We start from the raw sequence: 13,330 nt of genomic DNA on the forward strand, positions 1-13,330 counted from the left end.
TGAAATATCCCTAATGAGAAAAGCTATCCTCCAAAATAGGATGGCCCTGGACTTTATTACTGCTTCACAGGAAGGCACCTTGCCATTATCCAAACAGAATGTTGTGTGTTTATACCTGATGAGTCTGCTAATGGATCATCTTTATTAAATCACATGAGGACAGAAGTGAACACCTGAATGATCCATTCCCCTGTGTATGGGACTTCATAAATCAGTGGTTCAAATCAGGGGGTTGTTGGTGGAAAAAGTTGTCACTGATTTGGAAATCATTGTCTTACTCTGTGTTTTCTCTTGCATGCACCTATATTGTTGCTGAGGCACCCACCTCCAATCCAGAGAAAGAGCCATCAAAGGAGCCACCTCCATGCGGTAAAACCCCTTGCTGACTACTCAGGCCATGTTGTGGAAGAGAGGAACATGTGAGATTGTAAGAGCCAGTCCGGAGGGGTGGAGTGTTGGGGGAGGTCATCAAGAGGATGTGACCAGCAACTGACCTGTGAGCTGGACACAGGCAACTGGCAGCTCCTCTCCTGTTCCCCTATCCTTAGCATGTGCATCCCACTCGCCTTCCCTCCTCCCAGAAGCTGCCCAGGAACACAGTCTTGAGATAGTAATATGATGCTGAGATCACCTGACAGTTTATGTGACTGAACCCAGTTAAGGCCTGTATATAAACGTTTAAGATTCTGGTGGAGCAGTGTGGGGATCTTCTCGTTTGCAGCTGTCCATCTAAGCCTAGCATATGAGTTCCCTTGCTTATTAAACAAACAAAACAAGTAACAAAATGGCAACAAATATGTATCTATCGATAATTACTTTGAATGTAAAGGGACTACATGTTCCAATAAAAAGACATAGGGTAACAATGGGTAAAAAAAAAAAACAAAAAAAACAAGGCCTGTTATAGGCTGCCTACAAGACACTCATTTCAGACCGAGACACATGTGGATTGAAAGTGAAGGGATGGAGAAATATTTATTATGCAAATATGAATGTCAAAAGAAAGCTGGAGTAGCAATACTTACATCAGACAAAACAGACTTTATTTTTATTTATTTTTTTTAAAGATTTTTTATTTATTTATCTGAAAGAGAGAATGGGAGACAGAGAGCATGAGAGGGGGAGGATCAGAGGGAGAAGCAGACTCCCCGCTGAGCAGGGAGCCCGATGCGGGACTCGATCCCGGGACTCCAGGATCATGACCTGAGCCGAAGGCAGTTGCTTAACCAACTGAGCCACCCAGGCGCCCCCAAAACAGACTTTAAAACAAAGACTGTAATAAGAGACTAAGAAGGACACTGTATATGTCCTTATATGTATATAATAATAAAGGGGACAAACTAACAAGAGGATATGACAATTGTAAATATTTATGTACCCAGCATGGGAATACCCAAATACATAAAACAGTTAATAGCAAATATAAAATAATCAATAGTAATCTACAATAATAGTAGGGGACTTTAACAACCTACTTACATTGATGGACAGATCATCCAAACAGAAAATCAACAAGGAAACAGTGGCTTTGAATTACACACTGGACCAGATGGATTTAACACACATATTCAGAACATTCCATCTTAAAACTGCAGAATACACATTCTTTGCAAGAGCACATAGAACACTGTCCAGAAGAGATCACATATTAGGCCACAACAAGTGTCAACAAATTTAAAAAAAATGAAGTCATATCATGTATCTTTTCTGAGCAAAACACTATGAAACTAGAAATCAACCACAAGAAAATATCTGGAAAGAGCACAATACATGGAGGTTAACTAATGTGCTATTAGGGGCCCCTGGGGATGGTTCAGTTGGTTAAGTGTCTGACTCTTGATTTCGGTTCATATCATGATCTCAGGGTCGTGGGATGGAGCACCACGTCAGGCTCTGTGCTGAACATGGAGTCTGCTTGTCCCTCTCCCTCTGTTCTTCCCCCTGCTCCCATTCTCTCTTACTTTCTCTCTCAAATAAATGAATAAAATCTTTAAAAAATAACATGCTATTAAACAGTGAATGGATTAACCAAGAAATCAAAGAAGAAAACAAAAATTACATGAAAATGAAAATACAAAGGTACAACATCTTTGGGATGCAGCAAAGGTGGTTCTAGGAGGGAAGTTTGTAGCAATACAGGCCTACCTGTGGAAACAAGAAAAATAAACATTCTAAACTTACACCTGAAAGAGCTAGAAAAATACAAAAACTAAAACAAAACAAAACAACAAAAACCAACAGTAGAACAGATCAATGAAAGCAGGAGGTAGTTCTTTGAAAATACATCAACAAAATTGATAAACTTCTAGCCAGATTCATAGAAAAAAACAGAGGAGAGAAAGAGAAAAAGGACCCAAATAGATAAAATTACTAATGAAAGAGGAGAAATAACAACCAACACCACAGAAATGCAAACAATTATAACAGAATATTATGAAAATCAATATGCTAACCAACTGGACAACTTAGAAGAATTTGATACACTCCTAGAAACATATAACCTACCAAAACTAAAGCAGGAATAAATAGAATTATATATTAACATATAATATATTATATGTTAAAAAAAAAAAAGAAGATAGTAGGAAGGGAAAAATGAAGGGGTGGAAATCGGAGGGGGAGACGAACCATGAGAGACTATGAACTCTGAGAAACAAACTGAGGGTTCTAGAGGGGAGGGGGTTAGCCTGGTGATGGTTATTAAAGAGGGCATGTATTGAATTGGAGCACTGGGTGTTATACGCAAACAATGAATCATGGAACACTACATCAAAAACTAATGATGTAATGTATGGTGATTACCATAACATAAAAAAAAAAAAAAGAAAAAAGAAACAGACGTCTAAGACTAGATGGCATCACAGGTAAATTCTACCAAATATTTAAAGAAGAGTTACTACCCATTCTTCTCAAACTATTCCAAAAAAAATATAAGAGGAAGGAAAACTTCCAAATTAATTCTATGAGGCCAGTATCACCCTGATATCAAAACCAGATAAAAATAACACTAAAAAAGAGAACTACAAGCCAGTATCTCTCATGAATATAGATGCAAAACTCCTCAACAATGGATGCCTGGGTGGCTCAGTCACTTAAGCATTGGACTCTTAGTTTCGGCTCAGGTCATGATCTCAGGATTGTGGGACTGAGCCTCAGGATGGGCTCCATGCTTAGCATGGAGTCTGCTTGTCTCTCTCCTTTTCCTCCCCCAACTCATGCATGAGCTCTCTTTCAAAAATAAATAAAATCTTTAAAAAAAATTCCTCAACAGGGGTGCCTGGGTGGCTGTCAGTTGAGCCTCTGACTCTTGATTTCGGCTCAGGTCATGATCCTGGGGTTGTGGGATGGAGCCCTGCACTGGGCTCTCTGCTCAGTACAGAGTCTGCTTGTCCCTTCCCTCTGCCTCTCCCTCACCCCACTCACTCACTCATGTTCTCTTTCTCTCATAAATATATGAATAAAATCTTTAAAAAACATCCTCAGCAAAATATTAGCAAACTGAATCCAAAAATATATTTTAAAAAATCACACACCACAATCAAGTGGGATTTATTCCCAGGATGCAAAGGTGGTTCAATAGTCACAAAATAATCAACATGACACACCACATCAATAAGAGGAAAGATTAAAAAAACAAACAAACATATGATCAGGGCACTTAGGTGGCTCAGTCAGTTGAGCAGCAGACTCTTGATTTTGGCTCAGGTCATGATCTCAGACTCTGCTCTGTAGGGTATCTGCTTGAGGATTCTCTCTTTCCCTCTCCCTCTGCTCCTCCCTCTGCTCACACTCTCTCTTTCTCTGTCTCATATGTATGTTTCCAAAAAAACCACACATATGATCATTTCAATAGATGCAGAAAAAGCATTTGACAAAGTACAGCATCCATTCCTGATAAAAACCCTCGGCAAAGTAGGTCTAGAGGGAACATATTTCAACATAGTAAAGGCCTTATATGAAAAACCCAAAGTAAACATCATATCAATGGTGAAAAACTGAGAGCTTTTCTGCTAAGGTCAGGAACAAAACAAGGATGTTCACTCTCATCACTTTTCTTCAACATATTAGTGGAAGTCCTAACCACAGCAATTAGACAACATTAAAAAATGAAAGCCATCCAAACTAGTAAGAAATAAGTAAAATTCTCACTATATTCAGATGACATGATACTATATATAGGAAGCCCTAAAGACTGTGCCAAAAAAAACTGATAAATTCAGTAAAGTGACAGAATACAAAATCAATGTACAAAAATTTGTTGCATTCCTATACGCTATTAATGAAGCAGCAGAAAGTGAACTTAAGAAAACAATCCTATTTACAAATGCACCAAATAAAATAAAATACCTAGGAATAAACTCAACTAAAGAGATGAAAGACCTGTACTCTAAAAACTATAAAACACTGATGACAGAAATTCAACACAATGTAAAGAAGTGGAAAGACATTCCATGCACATGGGTTGGGAGAATAATGTTAAAATGTCTATATTACCCAAAATATTCTATAAATTTAATGCAATCCCTATCAAAATACCAACAGCATTTTTTCACAGAACTAGAACAAAGAAAACACTAAAATTTGCATGGAACTACAAAAGACCTCAAATAACCAAAGCAATCTTGAAAACAAAAGGGAAAAAAAAAACGAATGTATCGCAATTCCAGATTTCAAGTTATATTACAAAGCAGTTGTAATTAAAACAGTATGGTACTAGCATAAAAGTAGAAACATAGATCAATGGAATAGAACAGAAAACTCAGAAATAAACCCACAAAGGAGGAATGACTATCCAGTGGGAAAAAGACAGTCTTTTCAACAAAAGGTGCTGGGAAAACTGAAAAGCTACAGGCAAAAGAATGAAACTAGACCACTTTCTTTCACCATTACACAAAAATAAACTCAAAATGGATTAAAGACCTAAGTGTGAGACCTGAAACCATAAAAATCTTTGAAGAAAGCACAGGCAGTATCTCTTTGACATTGGCTGTCGTAACATTTTTCTAGATATGCCTCCTAAGGCAAGGGAAATAAAAGCAAAAATAAACTATTGGAATTACATCCAAATAAAAAGCTTTTGCACAGCAAAGGAAACAATCAACAAAACTAAAAGGCAACCTACAGAATGGGAGAAGATACTTGCAAATGACATAGCTCATAAAGGGTTAGTATCCAAAATATTTAAAGAACTGATATGACTCAACACCCAAAAACCAATTCAATAAAAAAATAGGTAGAAAATATGAACAGACATTTCTCCAAAGAAGACATACAGATGGCCAACACACAAAAAGATGCTCAACATCACTGATCATCAGGAAATGCAAAACAAAACCACAGTGAGATACACCACCTCACACCTGTCAGAATGGCTAAAATCAACAACACAAGAAACAACAGGTGTTGGTGGGGACATGGAGAAAGGGGAACCCTCGTGCACTGTTGGTAGGAATGCAAACTAGTGCAGCCACTCTGGAAAACAGCATAGAGGTTCCTCAAAAAATTAAACATAGAACTACCCTATGATCCAGGAATCACACTACTGGGTACTTACCCAAAGAATACAAAAATATTAATTCAAAGGGACATATGCACCCATATGTTTATTTTTTTAAGATTTTTTTTTTTTTTAATTTGAGAGAGAGAGAGAGCACGCAGAGGAAGGAGCAGAGGGAGAGAGACAAGTCGACTCTGTGCTGAGGACAGAGCCCAATGTGGGGCTCAGTCCCACAACCCTGAGATCATGACCTGAGCTGAAATCAAGAGCCAGACACTCAACCAACTGAGCCACCCAGGCACACCCTTGCACCCCTATGTCTATTGCAGCATTACTTAAAATAACCAAACTGTGGAAGCAGCCCAAGTGTCTATCTATTTATGGATAAAGAGAAAGTGATATATATATATATACACACACACATATATAACTTATATATATAAAAGTGTTATATATATAATAAAATAATGAAATATTTGAAATATATATGAAATATATGAAATGAAATATATATATGAAATATGTGTAACACATATCACAAAAATAATGAAATCTTGCCATTTGCAACAACATGAATAGAGCTAGAGTATAATCATAAGCAAAATAAATCAAAGACAAATGTCATATGATCTCCCTCTTATGTGGAATTTAAGAAACAAAACAAATGAGCCAAGGAAAAACAAGAGAAACAAACCAAGAAACAGACTCTTAACTACAGAGAACAAACTGATGGTTAGCAGAAGGGAGGCAGGTTAATGAGATATTATTTTGAATAAGATACTTTTTTGCTCTCTAACATATTCCTCTAGACTTTGGCTTAGGATCTCTCAGAGTATAAGAGCTATTAAATTGAAAAATCTTAGGTCTACCAAAATCAAGAATGATTTTTTTTTAAACTCCCATCTACTTTCCCTTCTTTGGTTGAATAATATCACCCAGGAATTTTTCCTACCAGATTAATAGGTAAACCAGGTCTGGCCTCAAAATTATCTTGCCTCACCAATCTGAACTGACCTCAAGTCTAACCTCATCTTGACTTAAGTAATCATTTCTTGATCATATTCCTTTAAAGCACAAGAAATATCTGGAGTTTATCTTATAAAAGTGTATTTATCTGAATCTCAGCTAATAACTCTGAATACTTTCTATAAATATTACTGGTTTTCTTCTCAAACATGTCCTGATTATCTAAATACTACCAAGTATTTATGGTAAACCCTAAAGTCAAAATATCAAATCATCTTGAAAATTAAAGGAGGACATTCCACTTCCTCTTACTATAGAATCCTATGTGCAACATTAATAGTATTTTAGAGTTTGGTTTACTATGTGGATCAAGCATATAGTTAACAATAAAGTCTACCTTGTAGAACTCTTGACTGGGGGAGGCTGAAGTAAGTTGGTAAATATCCTGCTTATTTGGAATCAAAGTCATATATCTAATTGTTATGAGACTCAGTTGAGTATAGTTTTCTTGATAAATGCAGTGTGCACCCACTCATATCACTGATGAAGTCCTTCACTAGCCCTCCAGATAGAATTGAACATACTTGTCTTTGTTGCTTCCATGAACCCTGAACACATATCTATGAGAGCACCTATAATAAGTTATTACATTTGCTTATTTTCATCCCTTTTTACTAGTGTCCTTGCTACCTATGTTAAAAATATCTAAAGGTTAGTATCAGATAGTATTAGAGAAGTTCTTACCAACTCACTTTTACAAATAGCAAAATATCTAAACTTATGTTGAGTCAATAATTGATATATGATAATGTATTTATAATATATAATATCAATATTCAACATTAATATAGTAATATATGTTAATATAATATGATAATGTATTTTATATTTTATATATACATGAGGTATGAGTTTTTTTTTATTAGGTTTTAGGTTAAAATAAAACATAAGCATTGTAACATATCCTTATTTCAGTGGAAAGTGTTCAACTGTATCCTAGTATCAACACTGGCCTTTTCCAGATAAATACCCAGAAGTGGAATTGTTGGATCATATGGTAGTTCTATTTTTAATTTTTTGAGGAACCTCCATCCCGTTTCCATAGTGACTGTACCAGTTTACAATCCCAACAGTGCATAAGGGTTCCCTTTCTTCCATATCCTTGCCAACGCTTGTTGTTACTAGTCTTTTTGATAACAGCCCTCATTGTGGAATTTTTAAATTTTATAAAAATAGATTTTTATATATTTATTTTTTATTAATTTTTAAATTCCAGTATAATTAACATACTCATTGTAGTTTTGATTTGCATTTTCCTGATGATTAATAATGAGGAGAATCTTTTCATTTACTTGCTGGCCCCCTATATGTCTTTTTTGGAAAAATGTCTATTCACATCTTTTCATTTAAGGTATGATCATTTCCTTTTTTTCTACTAAGTTGTGTGAGTCCTTTGTATATTATGCATATTAGCCCTTTATTAGACATATGATTTACAAGTACTGTCCTATATTCAGTTGGTTGCCTTTTCATTTTGTTGATAGCTGCCTTTACTATGCAGAAGCTTTTTAATTTGGCATAGTCCCACTCATTTGTTTTTGCTTCTGATGTCAGATTAAAAAAATCATCATCAAGATCTATGACTAGGAGCTTACCACTTATATTTGGAGGTACCTCAAAAAATTAAAAATAGGCTTACCATATGATCTAGCATTTCCACTTCTGGGTATACATCTGAACAAAACAATCATATTACTTGAAAAGGTACATGAATCCCCATGTTTACTGCAGCATTATCTACAATAGCCAAGATATGGAAACAACCTAAGTATCTATCAATGGATGAATGAATAAAGAAATTTGGTATACATATACAATGGAATATTATTTAGTTGTAAAAAATAATGAAATCTTGCCATTTGCAACAACACGGATGGACCTCAAGTACATATGCTAAGTGAAATAAGACACTAAGACAATGTCATGTGATTTCTCTTATATGTGGAATCTAAAAAATAAATAAATAAATAAATAAATAAAATAAATAAACTCACAGATATAGAGAACAGACTGGTGGTTGCCAGAGGTAGGAGGATGCAGTGGGGAGAAATGGGTAAACTGCTTTTGTTTTGTCTTGTTTAAATAAACTGTATTAAAAACAAAACAAAACAAGTCAAATCAAACCACCACCACCACCACCAGAACAAAAATACTAGCCCCTTGCAGTAGGTATCTGAAAGAAGGAAATGGACTGGTAACTTTCACATTTTGTATGTCATTTTCCCTGACTGCAGGCCACAGATAGTACCTTGCAAAGGAGTTAAAACTCATATAGAAACCTGCACTCTTCTGAGTTTGAATAACACATAAAAGAGTATGGGGACAGTCTACTAGAATTGCTACTGTTGGCTCAATTCCACAAGTTTTCCTGGCCAAGGCTGGGTAACAACAATGCACAACAGCCAAGGGGGTTGAAAGTAGTTCTTGGCAACAGATGGTGAATCAGGAGTTCCCAGAAGGAGACTGCACGTGTCTTGCCAACCTCGTTTCTAAAGGGACAGAATTTTCTCCTCATTGTTCTGGTCCCCGGCCATAGTTCTTCCTTTAAAAGACAGGTAGCCCAGAAAGGCAATAATCCTATCTAATTTTGTTGCCTTACTACAGCAATATCTTCTAGTTATTATGTCTCAAATGCTAGATTAGATTTTGTCTTCATGCTGGCTTAATGCGAGTCCCTTGAACTTTGAGGTAAGACCCAAACCCTGTAACTATATTAATCCCCAAAGCAACCTGATTACTTGCTCTTGAGTCTTTCCTTTCCTTTTTTTTTTAAGATTTTTTTTTTAATTAATTTATTTGACAGAGAGAGACACAGCGAGAAAGGGAACACAAGCAGAGGGTGTGGGAAAGGGAGAAGCAGGCTTCCTGCTGAGGAGGGACTCGATCCCAGGGCCCTGGGACCATGACCTGCGCTAAAGGCAGACGCTTAACGACTGAACCACCCAGGTGCCTCAAGTCTTTCCTTTTCTAGAGATGGAAGTTGCTAATAACTAGTATGCATTGGACCTGTCTTGTCTACTCTGACACCTTTTTATTTACAGAGAAATCAGGAACTCATTATATTTCCCTCAGTGGTGATGACCAAAAATAAAACATTTACATTTGTCACCTTCTTTGACATTTCTTTTCCTACCTTGTCCATTAGATCATATTTAATCACCACTTTTCATAGTTACTAGAAGAGTTGCTGGTTTGTTTAACTGGACCATGACATTTCAAATTGGCATACATAATCATTAGGTTATTATGTACTCTCTTCATTGGTCTAGGCTTAAATTCATTTTTTTCTTTTTAAATTAACTAAGCAATTTAGAACCAAACAGGCTCTTCAGAATGGCTATGAATGATAACAAACAACATATTCTCAGGGGTGGTCATTGTGTACCCAGAGTTTTAAATTGAGTAGGCTTCTTTTCTTTTTATTTAATTAAATTAAATTAATTAAGTAATTTATTTATTTGAGAGCCAGAGAGAGAGCACAAGCAGGGGGGAGCAGCAAGCGGAGGGAGAGGGAGAAGCAGGCTCTCCCCTGAGCAGGGAGCCCGATGCAGGGCTTGAACCGAGGACCCTGGAATCATGACCTAAGCTGAAGGCTGGCGCTTAACCGCCTGAGCCACCCAGGTGCCCCTAGGCTTAAATCCTTAACAAAGTATTAGCATTTACAAATCCATAAGCAAAAAAGCTGAGATCTTGATAAGAATCTACATCTAATCACTTGGTCCCCTGTATTAACCCATCTCGCTGTCCCACATTCTAAATTAACCATTGCCTGGAATACTTTGCTATCATTGTTATAAAAGTTTTACATATATAATATGTAAATAATATATTTATAGTATTTTAAAATATAAGTTAAATTGTATAAATATATAACTAAATATGTTTTAAATGTTTATATATTATAAATATATTATTTATCTCATATATTAATACATATTATATATTATTTATATCATACATAAATATATATGTGAATATACATGTATATTCCTTTAAACATAATATATTTTAATGTAAAGTGCTATAAAATTTGTAATGGATATTATGCTTTATGGGTTTTGTTTTGTTTTTTGTTTTTTTTTACTTTATTTCAGTTAATACTGTATTGCTAAGATTTAGGAATATTATGTGGGCCTTTGTAGAGGGCAAGAGAAAAGTCATAATCTTTTTATAACCTATATTTGGAGCTGACAGCTCCATTCATTTTGAATGTTGCATAATAATCCACTGTTTGGGGCGCCTGGGTGGCTCAGTTGGTTAAGCGACTGCCTTCGGCTCAGGTCATGGTCCCGGAGTCCTGGGATCGAGCCCCACATCGGGCTCTCCCTTCTCTGTGGGGACCCTGCTTCTCTCTCTGCCTCTGCCTGCCACTCCCCCTGCTTGTGCTCATTCTCTCTCTGTCTGTCAAATAAATAAATAAAATCTTTAAAAAATAAAAAAATAAAAAATGATCCACTGTTTGAATATACTATAGTTAATTTACTTATTCTCTCTTTGATAGGCATTTGAATTGTGTGGTAGACAGCCTTTAAGTTTGTTCCAATGATACTTGTACTGTGGTATCTAAACATGAGTAATGACTTGCTTTTAATAAATAAAATATGGCAAAGGTGGTAGTCTGTCAGCTCCAAATATAGGTTATAAAAAGATTATGACTTTTCTCTTGCTCTGTTTTTCAGAGCCTTCATCCTGGGGAAGGCAACCTGTCATATCGGGAGTAGCCCAAAGAAAGATTCACATGGTAAGAAGCTAATATTTTCAGCCAACAATGAGGGAGGACCTGAGAACTGCCAAAGGTCATGAAAGTGAGACTGAAAACAGATTGTCCCCTAGTTTAGCGTTTAAATGACTATAGCTCTGCCCATCACCTTGATTTCAGCCTTTTGAGTGACCCTGACACAAGAATTCTGACTCAAATGGTCAGGTAATAAATGTGGTTTGTTTTAAGTCGCTATATTTGTGGGTAATTTGTGACACAACAGGTAATTAATACAGTTTGATTTGTGGTTTTTGCTATTGTGAACAGTAGTAACATGAATATTCTTGCACCTGTTGGCTGCTGTACATTATAAGAGATTCTTTAAGGGAATACACCAAGAAGGAAAATTGCTGGGTCATAAGGTATGTAAAAAAGTCAACCACAGAGAAAATACCATGTACTTTCCAAAGAAGTACACAAATTTACACACTTCCTAAAAAATGTATAACTTATACAATATGGACACATTATTTAATTTTTCCCATGTAATGTATGTCAAATTATATCTCTTTATCATCTTGATTTCTTAGTTATGGATGATATTTAATATCTTGCCTTATCTTTATAAGTGTATTTGCTTCCTCTTCTGTTAAATGTTTATTTATGTTTCTCACCCATTTTCTATTAGTTACATGAATTTTTCTTAATGATTTGTAGCTTGTGAATAGCTTCTTGATAGCCAATCCTTTGCTAATTATGGGTATCCAAAACATATTTTCTGATGTTTTTTATAGTTTCACTTTCCTTGAACGGACCCTTAGGTGAATGAGTGGTTAACTTCTGTCATTTCCTTTACAACCACTATTTTTGGGTCATGTTTAAGAAATCATTGTATATTCCAGGTTGTAAAATATATTAACCTACATTCTCTAATAAGAATATTCAAGTTTAATTTTAACAATAAATTCCTTATTTTTTTCTGAGGAGGGGATCAATTGTCATGTTATTTAAATATAAATATTTTTGTAACTATTTTATTGAAAAAAGCCTTCCCCTCACTAATTGTACATACCCCTTTTGTCCATATACCAAAATCTGAACCCTGTACAGCCCTATTTTAAGGCACTTATTCTAATGCACTTATCAACTTGGTGATAGATATACCAACATCACACTTAATATGTCTTAATAAACACAAATTCATGATATATCTGGTAGATAAAGTCTTGCTTTTCTTCTTCAGATTTCTGTAAATAAGTTGGGCTTTTAAAAAAAAATTACAATTATGTAATCAAGTTCCAAAATCTACTGGGGATATTACTGAAATTATATTGAATCTCTTTATCAATTTGACATTAAATAACTTTATAAACTTGACTTATCATTTCTAAACACTGTATATCTTTTCAGTTGTTAATGTTACTTATTTAAGTTCTTAAGTTCTATACTTGTTACTTCTTTAAGTTCTTATTTAAGTTCTATAATATCTGTACATACAAATCTTGAATATCTTTGGTTACAGACATAGGTAAGACATTCAGTGCTACTACGAGAAAATGTCTTTTTTTATATTATATTTTAAAGGTTTATTTATTTATTCTAGAGAGTGCACGCACGAGTGGGGGGAGGGGCAGAGGGAGAGAATCTTCAAGCGGACTCCCTGCTGAGCATGGAGTCCTAAGCAGAGTTCAATCATGACCTATGAGATCACGACCTGAGCCGAAACCCAACAGTTGGACAGATGTTCAACCAATTGAGTCACCCAGGTGCCCCTCTTTTTTTATATTATATCTTGGACTTGTTTGCTTTTTCACTGAATTTTTTTTCATTTTTTTTTTAATTTCCATCTATTTCAACACTTTTCTTGGGATTGGCTCTGCCAAATGCTTAATATTTTTGAAGTGTTAAAAAAGGTTTAAATATGTTATATTCTTTAAAAGCTGCATAGTAAGGCAAGCAAGTTTTGGAATTTTATTTTATTTATTTATTTATTATTTTTTTATAAAGATTTTTTATTTATTTATTTGACAGAGAGAGACATAGCGACAGTAGGAACACAAGCAGGGGGAGTGGGAGAGGGAGAAGCAGGCTTCCCATGAGCAGGGAGC

Source organism: Mirounga angustirostris, unplaced genomic scaffold (assembly GCF_029215605.1).
Source record: "Mirounga angustirostris isolate CCGP_5_RB_7025 unplaced genomic scaffold, mMirAng1.0.hap1 SCAF_10, whole genome shotgun sequence".
NCBI lineage: Eukaryota > Metazoa > Chordata > Mammalia > Carnivora > Phocidae > Mirounga > Mirounga angustirostris.